We start from the raw sequence: 14,589 nt of genomic DNA, 5'->3' as shown, positions 1-14,589 counted from the left end.
CCATGTTGGTTTACCTGTGAATTAAAGGATTTTCACAAGCGCCTGGGTGAAAGATTATTCGAGCTGGGCCAGGCCTGAATGTTTATACAATTTGTGATGGGCTGTGTGCAGTAAATAGACTTCCCACTCTAGAGAATCTTCTTGCCCACTGTCACAGCCCACATTTTGTGAATTTTGGGATGAGTGCCCTGCTATACTGCGGCTGGGTAGAGGATGACAGTCATGATGTTGCATGGGGTTAAGAATATCTATTTATCTGAGGTATTACTGACCTGTGGAATGTACTTGTGAAAGATTTGTCAACTGACACATAGACATCCAGTAATATGCTTTCGATCATACAGTGAAGTGAAATAGAGTGGAGTGGAGAAACCACAATAAGGATTAGAGGGTCCTTGATGCACCGTATACAAGGCAGAAACTAGAGCACACCTCTCCCTCTAGGCAAAACGTACAGCAGAACCATTCAGAAAAGGAGCTTTAAGTTCAAGACATAACGTTAGGCCAATACTTTTTGTTAAATGGCTAACTATATGGGATTTACATAAAAAAGTAGTCCAAGCGCACATAAATCTATGATCCCTACTGCAACACCCAACCAGAACAAGTAGTCTATGTGTCTTATGTGCACCCCATCATTCCATCGTCATTTCACATTCATCTTTCTCCCTGTCCTTATGTGACATGTGGCAAGTTCTATCCCTGCACTTACATGTGCAGATTTACCCATCTATCGAGGTACCATTTGTATAGTTCTTGTGGGAGCTTGCTGTGCCATGTGTCGCTCCCTCTGACGCAACTGCGGGTTTAGCCAACACAAAAAAATACTTTGACATAATTTACCAACTACCAATGACTCAAACTCGAAAGGCCCCCTGCGCCCAGCTGCATTGGTATTTGTCACGCCAAGTTTAGAGCTCTTTCACCCCATGCTATATAAGCTGGACTCTTACTTTAAATTTGGGCTACTGAAGTGGGTTTTCTGATGAATGGGCATCAACAGCAGAAGTGCGAGACATACATTTAGGGACATAGGAGAGGGAGGGGAGCAGACAATTATAACAGAAATCTTGAAATGGGCACCAAATATACCGTACAGAAGACGGGCTGGAGTGCTGCTTTACCTAAACATGCTGTGAACGACAGTAAATTAACAATCCCTCTTTTTCGTTGATTTTTGGTTTAAAATTGATCTTAATCTCCCTTCAATCAGACGCAGAACCGAGAAGTCATTAACAGAATGAAAGGCCATGTAAGCTGCCTCTGGGTACCCTTTTCTAACCCACACAAGTCACCATTGATTTAAGGCCCCACCACATTTCTGCTCCGAGCCAAGCTGGCAAATGAAAAAAACAACAAGGTGATGGATAGAATGCTTGAATTAATCTCAGCCAATGGCAATGGTTTGGGGGCACACCCCAATCCATTCTTTTGCCCGACAGGCCACCTCAGTTTGGACCAAGCCATTTCCAAATCGGTTTTGACTCTGCACCTCTTGGAAATAGTCCAGCCTGATCTACCAGGCCAGGCCCTCCCTGAGCCAGAACCCAAGCAACCCAGGACCAGTTTTGTCCCACTTAGAGCCCTTCAGCCAGGTATAGCTTGGTTCCAAGCGGCACCGTGCGCCTCAGACTCACATCTGGGCCTACCTGGTGTGGTTAGGGAGCCAAGTTAGGATAGGCAAAATGATTTCTTGAGCACTTCTTCAGTTTCACAGTAAATGTCCTCTAACTCATGGGTAAAGAACTTCCCATCCCAAAAGAGAATCACCTTTATGGCTCTTGCTCGACCGTGACTCTTGTTTGTCCTTCCTGGGGTTAGTTGTGGCCGGAAATTGGAATACCAGGACCAGGATTCCATCTTCTAAGTGGGCAGGTATTCAATCAATGCTCTTAGTGCCTGTTGCACTCACAGCTAGCAACATCAATAATTTGGCACCACTGAGCCAAAAATCTCATCGACCAATAAAGAGCTGAATGTGGAAGTGTACAAGTTAACCACTGGATACCAAATTCGCCCCTGTCCCTGAAGAACAAGTTACTTAACCTTCGGTAACAATTTATCTGGTAAAGACATACTCTAGTTGCAGATTCGTTACCTTCAAATTTCCCCCAGACGTCAGACTTGATCCAGAGATTTTTCTTCAAGCAGTATCCCTGTGCGCCGTCAGGTGGCGTCGGTCAACTCTGTGTCCATTGTTAGTGTCGTAGTCGCTGTGATGACGTCAGGGTCACACACAGGTGCCGCCTCGGCGTGGTGAAATCAATGTCGTTTCAATACTTTCCACGCCAAAGCGCGGAGGCATGAAGAACCCTGAAAATGGTGCATCAGAGCTAAGACCCTGAAAAGGGAATCCCTGTCCCTAGAAAACAGTCCACCAGCTGGGTGGATGGGTGGGTCGGTAAGGAATCTGCACCTGGAATATGTCTCTACCAGGTACATCGTTACCGAAGGTAACTTGTTCATATGATAGAAACTTCTAGTTACAGACTGCTTACCTTAGAATACATACCCAAGCAATACCATCCTCGGTGGTGGGCTCCGAACCAAGATCATACTAGTAAGTCCTGCAGGATTGAACGACCAAAGTAACCGTCTCTGCGGACCCGACTGACCAGACAGTAATGCTTTGTGAACATGTGCAGAGAGGCCTCAGTTGCTGCCTAGCAGATATCCAGGACAGGAACTCGGTGTGCTAACGCTGTGGTAGCAGCAGTTGCTCTGGTGGAGTGAGTGTGCAAGTCCTCAGGGGTTTGCTTCTTTGCCAAAACAAAGCTCATTTTGATGCAAAGTAGTACCACTCATGAGATGGTACGCTTTTGCACTGCCTTCCCTTTCTTTGCACCCATATATCCAACAAAGTGTTGATTGCCCACCCAGAAATCTTTGGTACGACTGAGGTAGAAAAACCAACGCTCTTTTTGCATCCAGACGGTGGATTCGCTCCTCTTTAGGGGAAGGATGTGAAGGTGCTTAAAAAGTAGGAAAAGTGATGGATTGGCCTACATAAAAAGGTGTAACTACTTTGGGAAGGAAGGAGGCTCTCTTACGTAGAACCACTTTGTCAGGTTGAACAGACAAAAATGAGGTTTTTGAAGAAAGAGCCTGAAGCTCACTCACTCTTCGAGCAGAGGTGATGGCAACAAGAAATGTTGTTTTGAGAGTAAGGAGCTGCAAGGGACAATTGTGTAATGGCTCAAAAGGAGCACAAATGAAGTAAGTGAGGACAAGATTGATGGCCCACTGGGGCATGATAAATGGAGTGGAAGGAAACAAATGGGTGAGTCCCTTAAGGAATCTACCAACAAGAAGAGACTCAAAAAGGGAAGGCTAGTCTGGCAATCTAAGAAAGGCTGAAATAGCTGATAAATAGGCTTTAAGGGTGCCCAAAGCAGAGCCTGGCTGGGCTAAGGAAAGGATGAACAAAATAACCTCAGAGAGAGGTGCAGAAATGGGATCAACAGACTTGTTGGAACAAATTTGTGCCTTTAACAGGCGTATACCATTTTGGTGGAGGGATGCCTGGCTGCCAAGATAGTCACAGAGTTCAGGTGGAAGGTCAAAAAGCTGTCAACTGCCGCTGCTCAATCTCCACACATGAAGGTGAAGATTGGACAGGTTTGGGTGGAGGACCGCCTCCTGTTGCTGTGACAAAAGATCCTCCTGAAGAGGCGGTCTGACTAGAGGATCAGTGGCCATGCTCAGAAGCTCTGGATACCAAGCTCTCTAACCCCAGTCCAGAACTACAAGAATTACTTAGGCATGGTCATTCTTAATCTTCCTCAGAACTCTGGACACCTCCGGACAGAAGTGGTATTGGCGGAAAAGGGCCTAAGTTCCACTCGTGACGAAGAGCATCGCCGAGCGAGTGCCACCTTGGAGACTACAACGCACAAAACAGCTGACATTGCATGTTCTCTGCGGAGGCAAACAGATTTAACCAAGGCTCTCTCCACTGCTGAAAGCGACCTTGCGCCACCTCCAGATGGAACCGCCATTTGTGATTGACTATGCATCGATAGCTGAGTTCGTCTGCTCTGGCGTTCAGGGAGTGCACCAGATGTTGAACCACCAGAGTAATGCCCGGATGTGCCAGCCACGCCCAGAGGCGCAGAGCCTCTTGACAAAGGGTCCAGGACCCCACTCCGGCCTGTTTGTTGCAGTACCACATGGCAGCAGTGTTGTCCGTGAACACCTGCACCACTTTCCCTTTGAGAGAGGGAAGGAATGCTTTCAATGCAAGCCTGACCACCTGGTGCTCCAGAAGACTGATGTGGAGTCCAGACTCCGCCAAAGACCAGACACCTCTGATCTCTGCCTCTCCCATGTGGCCACCTCATCCCAGGAGTGACACGCCTGTCATTACTGTAAGATTGGGTTGGGGAAGGGAGAGGGATCTGCTGTTGACCCAATCCTGGCTGGAAAGCCACCACTGAAGTTCTTTCGCAGTCCCCTCTGAGATCCAGACATGTAGGGGAGATTCCCCTGATGCTGCACCCACTGGAACTTCAAGTCCCACTGCAGAGCCCGCATATGCCATCTGGCATGTGTCACCAGCAGGAGGCCATGAGGCCCAGCAGCCTCAGAGTCATTCTCACCGAAACCCAGGATAGAGGCTGAAACATCAGAATCATAGCCTGAATATCCTGGACTCACTTTCTGGGAGGATAGGCCCGAAACTGCACTGTATGCAGAAGAGCTCCAATGAAGGGGAGCGTTTGAGAGGGAGTCAGGTGTGACTTCTGCACGTTTATAGTGAACTCCAGCATGTGTAGAAGGTTCGCTGTAGCCTGAAAGTGGGAGGTGCTTCTCTGGGACGTGTTCTCCTTTACAGCCAGTCGTCGAGGTAAGGGGAAGACTGAGACCCCAAACATGCACAGATGAGCTGCATCCACCGCCATCACTATCGTGAACACTGAAGGGCGCTGGTAAGGCCGAAGGGGAGCACTGTAAATTGAAAGTGCTTGTGACCTACCACAAATCTCAAATAGCGTCTGTGGGCAGGTAAGACGGGTATATGGAAGTACGCGTCCTGCAAGACCATTGCTACCATCAAGTCTCCTGGGTCCAAGGCAGAAAGGACCTGAGCCAGAGTGAGCTTCTTGAGGAAAAGATTGAAGGCCAGAGGGTCTAGGATAGGATGAAAGCCCTTGCCCTTTTTGGGCACCAGAAAGTAGCAGGAATAACAACCGCAACCTATCTCTGGTGCAGGAGAGCTACGACTTCCTCGCCGAGAAGTGCCAGATGATTCTCTGGTAAGTGGCCATAGGATGGAGGCATGGCCGGAGGGGCAGTCTAGAAGGGGAGGGAGTAGCCCCTTCGGACGATCTGCAAAACTTACTTGTCTGTTGTGATGGATTTCCAGTAAAGTAGGTGATGGCAGATCCTGTCTCCAACTGGTCTGAGGTGTGGAATAGACTGTGAAGGTTTGGAGGCTGCAGGAGGGGCAGGGGTGAACTGGGCAGACCTCTGGTTCCCTGTTCCATAAGCCTGTGGGATTCCGTGTCCACGGCCATGCAGGGGCTGAGTAGTCTGTGACACAGTGGCTGAGAAAGACGCGACAGGGAGCCCCTTCCATGGCTACGAAAGGGGTAAAAGGCAGACTACTGAGGCAAAGGGCAGTCGAAAGGCCAAGGGACCGAGCCGTAGGCTGGAACTCCTTGAACCTCTCAAGCGCTGAGTCCTCCTTGTCTCCAAAGAGAGGGATGTCATCAAAGGGCATGTCCAGTAGGGTTTGTTGGACATTCCTCGAAAAACCAGATGTTCTCAACCAGGCGTGGCGCCTCAAGGACACCACCAACGCAACCAATCTACCCAGAGAGCCGGTCGTGTTCAGTCCACAGCACATAGTGAACTTCACTGTACCTTTACCATCAGCAGCAGCTTGAGAGATGATAGCCCGGGCCTCCTCCAGGATTTGCTGCAAGACTTGCGTGACTGTATCCCACAATTAATGGGTATAGCAGCCCAAAAGGCATGCAGTGTTCACTGACCACAGCACCAGCTTCTTCCCAAATTGGTTCAATCTTTTTGATTCCTGAATTATGGGAGCGGAAGGGAATGCACCGAAAGAAGAGGAAGCCTGAATGACAAGGCTCACATGTGTGGGGTGTTAGGACAGGAATTTGGGGTCGGTCGGTGTGAGCTGAAGGCAGTGGGCAAATGTCCTGTTCACAGGCACCCCTTGTGCTGGGTCTGGACCAAGTACCCAGAAGGAAATCAGTGAGGGATTCATTGAATGGGAGTAGGGACCCCGAAGTGGAAGCTCCAGGTTAAAGCACCTCTGTTAGGAGGTTAGTTCTAACTGCCACAGTGGGCAGCTCGAGGCCCAGGAACTCAGCCACCCTTCTGACTACCACTGAATAAGATGCTCCTTCCGCCGTAGCCACGTTAGGTGGAGAAAGCATGCCAGTGTCTGGAAAACTATCCAGACCACTGGTGTCACCCAATTACTGTGCCTAGTCCTTGTTAGGGTCATCCAGCTGGTATTCATAAGGGTCCAGCAACCCCTCCAATCCTTCATCATATTCATACCCATAGGAAAAAGGGTCTGAATCTGACCTGGGATGAATAGGCCCCATCGAGGTCGGAAGTGACATTGACTGATGCCGTCTGGCTCCGGGTCATCAGGGATTAGGATTGGGTCGACATTGATCATGCGCCAAACCAATGTCGGGAGGGTTGACGACTTACTTGGAGCTGGGGAACGTCACAATGGTATGCCGGGCAAGGTTCTGGTAGGTGATCCGGAGGGGTCCTCGGAGGCCGAGGCCACCAGCGCGGAACCCGAAGGGCCCCCAGCCGAACCCCCATGCCCCCAAAGAGCCACATGGGTGTGGGACTGCACAAATATGAGGCGCATGGTCTCAAAACACTCTTAATTGGGCAGGGGTCGCTTCAGCTCCCGGAAACTTGGAGAGGCATGGAGTGGATCCAGAAGTAGACTCTGCTGATGAAGGACTGGAGTATCGATGCTCATCCCGCATGGAAGTGCAGGTGTTCGGCGGCGAGGGGGGTGTCTTCGGTGGAGGTGGTGACGTTGATGGAGTCCTAGAAGACGATGGCAATTCCTCCTCCTACTTGGTTGGTGCGGTCTTTCCTGGAAATCTTGTAGCCTTCGGGGATGGCCATGGCGATGTCTGGGGCCGAGGAGGTGTTCATCCAGGTCTCAGTGATGAAGGCGACGTCTGGTGCGGTGGAGTCCAGGAGGTCCCAAAGTTCAACGGCGTGCTTGTGGACGGAGCGTGCGTTGATCAGGATGCATTTGAGGTGGTTGATAGCGCGTGGGCTGGCGTACGTGGTGTTTTCGTGGTGGAAGGTGAGTTTACAGGTGTGACATACGAAGGGTCCTTGGGTACGTTTCGGGTTGGCTTGAAAGCAGGTGCTGGAGCGCCCCGGGTTGAGGGCGTGGAGGGTGATGGGGTCGTAGCGGTGCTGCGGGGTTTGGGAGTGCTGGGGGCCAGGGGTCGTGGCGCTGGGCGCGGTCCAGGCGCGGACGGGCGCAGATGGGCTTGCATTCTTCTCCTTCTTACCCGAGTGACCCGAAGACTTGGAGGACAACGAGTGGTGGTGACTCTGCAAGCGATCTCAACACCTTCCTCTCGAGCGAGACGAGAGAGATGTGTAGTCGAGCGCCTGGCTGCCATAAGCCTTTGGGACCGCTCCTTAAAAGCCTTTGGGTGCATGGCCCAGCACTTGGAGCATGACTTCGGGTTGTGGTCATGCTCCAAACACCACAAACAGACCCGGTGAGGATCGGTCACCGAAATCATGCGGTGACAGTCCTTGCATGGTTTGAACCCAGTCTTAAGGGACATCCTCGACGCACCAATAGTTACCAAAAAAACATGACAAAAGTGTTGACATTTGGTCAAAAAACAACCAGGGTATGTTTCGCATGAGCAGCATGTGGCACAGAAAGAAAGGACCTGATGTCACCGCGCTGAGGCCTATGTGCGACCCAGACACCAATGACGGACTCAGAGTCGATCGGTGCCACCTGACGGCACGCAGGGGTACTGCTCAAAGAAAAATCTTCGGATTTATTGTGACACCTGGGGGAAATTCTAAGGCAAGGAATCTGCAATTAGAAGGTTCAATCAGATATTGCCCTTCCTACCGCATAAGCACATTTATCATTAAATAATCCTATAAAATCATACTGGACTCACGGACTGCCTATAATTGTCACTACTGAGGTATCCTTTGCCAGATGAAGTGATTAGTGTAATAGGGATCAATGGGTACCCCTTCCCAACACTGCATATTTTATTTATTCACAATTTTCCATAGCTCGTGCTAGCCACAGTGGTACCAAAGTGCTTTACAATATCACTAAGAAACTTTCAATAATAAGTGTATAAGAGAAGTGTTTGGGAAGCAAGTTTACAACAGCCATAATAACTAGGGGATAACAGACTGACATCTATTTACAATACCACCAAGAATAAGAGGTTGTGTATTTTTCTTTCAGTAGTTCTTCTTGAAAGCATCAAACGAGGAGTTTGTGCATATATGTGGAATGATAGAGTTCTGTATTTTTGGTGCACTACCTGAGAAGGCTCGAAAGCTGATTCTCTCTTTAATAAGCATGGGTGGTTCTAGAGGCAAAGATTCAGCACTATGAAGAAAACGGCTATCCCAACTCAGGGTGTTTTTTTTGAGCCACGTATTCTAGGATGCACAAGGCAAGGCTTTGTGTGTAATGAATGCTACTTTTAATATGCTTCTGGCTTCTATTGGGAGTTGTTTGAAATATATAAACACTGGAGTAATATGACTGAGCGTCTCACTGAGTTAAGTCTCACTGCAGCATTGAGGGTTGCTTCATTGGAGCTAGGTGCATTTTAAGGACTCCATTGAGTAGCTCACTGCCGTAGCTGAATCAATAGTTTAGTAAAGATTGCACCACATTTTGAAATCTGATTGTGGAAGGAAATGTTTGCTATTTGAGAAAGCTGAGTTAGTGTTGCATACTCTTTGTTGTAGTATTTATGTATGCTTGAAGGCCCGGACACTTAAGCGTGATCCCAAGAGTTTTGGTGCATTCAAATTTTGGGTTTGCAGTTTAGCCCATTACGTGAAACCTATACAGCCGTGGACCATGCACAAATATGAGGGAGGGAGATATGGAGGAATTCAGTCTTCACCAGTATAAGCTTCCGGTGGTTTAACTACACACAAGGTTGTATGTTTTTCTAATCTAGAAGAAGTGTATCTTCTTGAAAAGAAAGTTTTAGATATAGCATGTATTTCAGGCAAAAAAATGGAAGTAGAGATTTGAGTGTTTTAGGATAGTGGACAGAAGTATGATGTAGAACTGAAAAAGAGTTGAGGAAAATTGAGCTTCTTGAGGGGGAGCCAGATATGGTATGTACCTGGTCAGTTTAATCTGTAGGGAAAAGCTGATCAAAATGAGGAAACCAAATTCAGAGTATGTCATTTACCCCGATTCAATCCTTAAAAGTGTTCCGTAGAATGTCTTGATTGGCCTTGTTGAATGCCACAGATAGGTTGAGGAATATTAATAGACCGGAATCTCACTTTCCCAAGAAGTGTAGAGCATCACACATTTGATAGGGAACTGGTCAGTTTGATTTGCAGAGAAAGGTTGTTCAAGTCTGAGGAAAATCAATGTCAGAATATGCTGTTTATCCTCACCCACTCCTTGAGAGTGTTTAGCAGGATGCTGTTATTGACTTTGTCCAATACCACAGATAGGTAGAGTAGACAGGAATCTTACTTGTCCTGACAGCGCAGAGTGTCATCCACGATCTGTGGAAATGTTTCTGTGACACAGCCAAAAGTCAACTCGTAAACCAGTCCGAAAATTATCTAGTTTGTTGTGATCTTCTATGTGTTGTTTGAGTTCATTTGAGACCCAACGTTTCAGAATGTTTGCAGGGAAAGAGATTAGTTACTGGCCAAAGATTTTTAAGGTCTTCTGGGCCAGGTCCTGTTTTTCTTCAGGAGTGGAGTAGTCGGTATAATCTTTCCCATTAAACATCCTTTTGCAGGACAGCTGTGAAACTCCCTCACAAAAGTTGGTTTGCATGCAGGGTGAGCATTGGACTCTGTTTTCATCCCCCACTTGATGTACAGAAGTGGTGTTTAATTAGCTTGAATCTAGCGGCTGTGGCCAGGCACGCATGTAGTTATACACACTGAATCAGTCTTCCACCGCGCTGGCCAATATCCCTCAAATCTGACCTGTCTGAGCCGCAAGAGTTTCTAACAAACAAAACAGCAGCTATGTTGCAGTTGGACAAGCCGACCTACAGCGCTAAATGGATGCTTGTTAAGATGGGTACCCATACTGCCAAAGGATACAAGTTGCACAGCATAGAGACTACAAGGAAGCATGTTAGAGGATAAGATGTTTGGGGAGAAATTGGATGAGGTAATCAGTAACTATCTGGTACAGAACCAGGGAATGGCAACAATGCCTACAAAAGAATGGGAGGCATTCAAAACAGTTGTATGCTGCCCCACTATCCCATTGGGACCGTAAACTGAATTTAAAAGGACTGCAGGGATCAATCAAACTGGTGGTTTGGACAGAAGTTGGAATAAGGACTACAGGGGACTATTAACAGTCAGCAGGACAGATGTCCCTGACTTTGATGGTGAAGGGACATAGCTATTTCCTGGCTAATGGGATCTTAGCAGGAGCATTAAGAATAAGATAAGGAACAGGATCACAAAGTATTACAATAATTACTTATAAGAGGCACTAGGCGAAAAGCGGTGACATTGTTCTACAAATCGCTGTTGAACATGACTAAGCACGACTTACAAAAGATGAGGGTTAAGTGGGTCAATAACAATGGCAGGGTGTAGACGGACAGGGAGTGGGGGAAGGTTCTCAAATGTACACAGAGAGCATACAGAAATACAAGATTAAAGTACTCTCAGTTCAACCATCTAAACTGCACATAAAATACTCCTAAAATGATCAAATTAATATTGGGAATAGGTGCAAAAACAAGCTCTGAGATGTGACCTACCCAGCACAGACTATTATCAAATGGTCTGAAGTTGCACTGTCATATCAAAGAAAACCTAAAAGCACCAGAGGTCTGTTTGATAGACCTGCTCCAAAGGCTGAAGGTTAACTAAGTTAGCAAAAGATTCATGGATCTAGCAATAGCTATAGCGAAACTGTTTATAGTGATACACTGGAGATTATTAAGGGTATCACTGGTAGAAATATAAGAGAAAATGTATGTATTTGGAGAAAAAAGTAAAGTGTAATATTACATGGAGAAGAATAGGAGTGGATCTTATAGACAGCAAAAGCACATCTTTGGATTAAAAGTCCTAAATCTAAATTTGAGAGCGATAACAGAGCAACCTTTCGGGTTATGCTTCAGAAAAATACAGGATGTCTAAAAAGGAAGCACACTAGCCAGAGGCAACAGTTGTTATAAGGTTCAAATTTTTTGTTTAAGTTTAATCTGGAAGACTGCAACTCACCATTCCCAATGCCTAAAAGCAAGTGAAAGAATATACTATGACTATATGCATAACATAAAGCATGTGAACAAATCTGTTTAAGGTGAACTCCGTAAAGAAATGATTCTGTAGTATAACATTAGTGAAAATAATTTTATAATATGTATTGAAAGAAATAAGAAACAAAATATGAAAAAGTAAACAGATTTAGAATATTAATAGTCAGAATCTAGTCAAAGTCAAAGATAAAGTCAACATTTAACTGGAAGAGTAGCTAGTTTCTAAGAGCGAAAGTGGACTGTCATCATTAGCATTCCTTAAAGGTGTGGGCCTTCAGCTCTTTCCAAAACTGGAGCACAGTTGGGGCAGTCTTGGTGAATGGAGGATGTCATTCCAGATCATGACTGCACAGAAGGAGAAAGCCTGTTCCCTTGATTTTTTTTCCACTTCATCTCCAGTATGATGGTGTCCTGGCTGCACGTTTCAAGAAGCACGGGAAATGGTGAGCTTGTCATCCAGATATGCAGATGTGCCAATTGTGGTGGCTTTGTAGATGCAGACAGTTTTGAAGATGATGCAGGCCACAAAGGGAGCTAGTGGAATTCCATCAGGGTGAAGATGATGTCATCATATTTTTCAGAGGCTTGTAGGATACCCTTAAAGGGGATTAGTGCGGATTCTGAGAAGTCATGGAGCTGGTCATCACCAACCTCGATAAGTGAGAATACATGAAGCAAGGCATTGCCATCATGCACATACAGAACAGCAATTCTGAAGTTGCTTTGTCTGTGGTTATGGTGCGTCATCTTTGATTTGTAAGATGCCTGTTTCCGTGCTGCAGGGTGATCTCAAGCACAGATTTAGCATTGTGGAGGAGACGATTGGTATTGCTATGATTTTGAAATTTTGTAGAGACTATTTACATTATCTTACTGATTAAGAGTAGACTAGTGATGGTCTGATACTTGGCGAGGTCATCTAGGTCCAGTGTGGGTTTCTTCAGGAGAGGGATGCTCTGGCCTGTCTTGTGAACTTCAGGGAGATGACTTGAGTGAGGGAGACACAGACGTTGGGGAGAAGACATCAGAGACCTTACCAGGGATGGCTTTGTTGAAGGGTGAGGGTAAGACATGTCCATAGGTGGTGGCTATGAGGAACCTGAGGATAGCAACCAGGTGTTTAAGTGGCAGGGGTTTGAAGGATGGACATTGTGGGAAGTAGCACAGACAAGGGTGTATCAGAAGAAAAACAGGTTTGATCTTGTTAATGTGGTGTTAGACCTTCTGTATTATTTCATTGAAAAAGTAAGTGCTGGCATTGCCATTGTTCGTGGAGCCTGGGATGTGACGATCAGGCAGGGGGTTGATACAATTATTTGTTGTTTTAAAGAGTATTCAGCTGCTGTTGGCAGTTTCATTGATGGTGCAGTTATACTACTCAGGTTTGACTGATATGATAAGTCGTTTGTGTGACACATGAAGGAACTTCAGATGTGTGAAGTAGCAAGAGTTATGGAGTTCTTCTATATTTTTTATGTCAGCAGAGGGAGAATTCAGTGTCAATCGGGTCTTTGGAATACCTGGGTGCTGATGGGTTCAGCTTGCACCTGCATGTTTTAGTTGGAGTGTGAGTGTTCACATACTTTTCCAGAAATGCACTAAAGTTGTTTTGAAGGGTGCTAATGTCAGAGTGGAGAGTGAGTGGAGAGTGCATGGCAAGTGCTGATTCTGAGCTTTTGGTTGCCTATCGAGACATCTTTGAAGGATCTCAAGGTTTTTTGTTCTGTTTTGGGTTGGCTTTAATATATTGGCTGGAGACCGAGCCGGGTGAGGGGGAGCAAGCTGACTGGTTCAGTCTAGGGGAATAGGAAGCTTGCCTTGTATGGTTGGTGGTTTTGAGAAGAGGAGGTCAAGGATGTGGCCTTTGGAATGTGCTGACTGGATAGTTTGCTGTTCCACACTGAGTGTGTCAATGAGGTTGAGGAGGGTGTCTCTTGTCTGAATTGCCTGAAAGTCGCTAAGGTGGTGGTTGGTTGAACTGATAAGGCTGTTTAAAAATGTGTCTAATAAGTCCCTGTTCTGTTCAGGAGGCTGGAGCTGAGAAGGAAGATGGCAGACTGAGTTGTGGAGGGTGGTAAATGGCATGTGAGGCTCTCCATGGAGTTGAGTGTTGCCTGCTTCTGTCTGATACAGGACCAGGAAGACTTGAAGATAATGGGGAGACTTTGCATGAGCATAACCTGCATGATGGATGGTGCATTCTCTTGGGTGAAGGATGTCTAGGATTAACAAGGATGTGCAGGTGACCCATATAACTTTGATGAAGAGTGTATCAAGGGTGTTTAAGTGATGAGTATATGTCTAGAGCCTCCAGTACTGTAGAACATGCACTGGTGAGCAGTAAATGGAGAGTACTTTGAAGGTGTGTGTGACAAATGGAACAAGTCTGACTTTGGGTCTATGTGCTGTCAGGTTACCGTCTAATTGTTGTTGTGGGCTAGGTCTGAGTGGGGTTCGGGTGGGTAGTGTGGCATGCTGGATAAGGAGGATTGTAACCTTGTAGGTTACAGTGGGGCAGGGGTTCTCGTCCATTGCCCTTCCTGCACAAAAAGGAGACTCACTTGTCTATGTCTGCCCTTTGTTGCAGTTGTATGGTCAGTGAAGTCGAGTTTTAATTATTTTGCATTTTTAAAACTAGGTGGATTGGAATTTGATTGCCAATAATCAGCAAACTGAGCAAATAAGAAACGGATGAATAAAATGGAAGAGTATTTATAAACGAAAAATAATGTGGTGTTATCGATAATAACACTGAGCGAAGCAGGGAGCTTCTGGAAGACCGCTGCGAATGGCATTTATCTTCAGGAGTTACAGAACATGAATTGCTGGTTACCAATCTTCTGCCATTGGTCCCCATACTCCCCTCTTTTCTGTTTGCTTCCTTCTACTTCTTTGTGTTAAGCACGAGTCGAAAATCTTCAACAAGAAATCTAATATAACGTGACAGAAAGTGAGTCAGTGCTGCGGTCTCTTTAAAACGCTCTCTGGATAGAGAAAAAGCTTATTAAATTATACATCATTTGCATCTGCCGGCAGATTGGCATAAAAAATCTGATTCTTGCTGATGGAATGCACA

General features: G+C 46.3%; 1 protein-coding gene across 4 annotated transcripts in view; it reads right to left on the bottom strand.

The window, feature by feature from the left end:
- Nucleotides 1–14,589, bottom strand: part of BANP (BTG3 associated nuclear protein) — a 927,800-nt gene that overhangs the window by 506,413 nt on the left and 406,798 nt on the right. The gene's annotated exons all lie outside the window — the stretch shown is intronic.

The sequence above is a fragment of the Pleurodeles waltl genome, chromosome 12, assembly GCF_031143425.1.
Source record: "Pleurodeles waltl isolate 20211129_DDA chromosome 12, aPleWal1.hap1.20221129, whole genome shotgun sequence".
Lineage (NCBI taxonomy): Eukaryota > Metazoa > Chordata > Amphibia > Caudata > Salamandridae > Pleurodeles > Pleurodeles waltl.
Note: the sequence above shows the minus strand (reverse complement) of the source record. Positions and strands in the feature narration are given on the sequence as shown.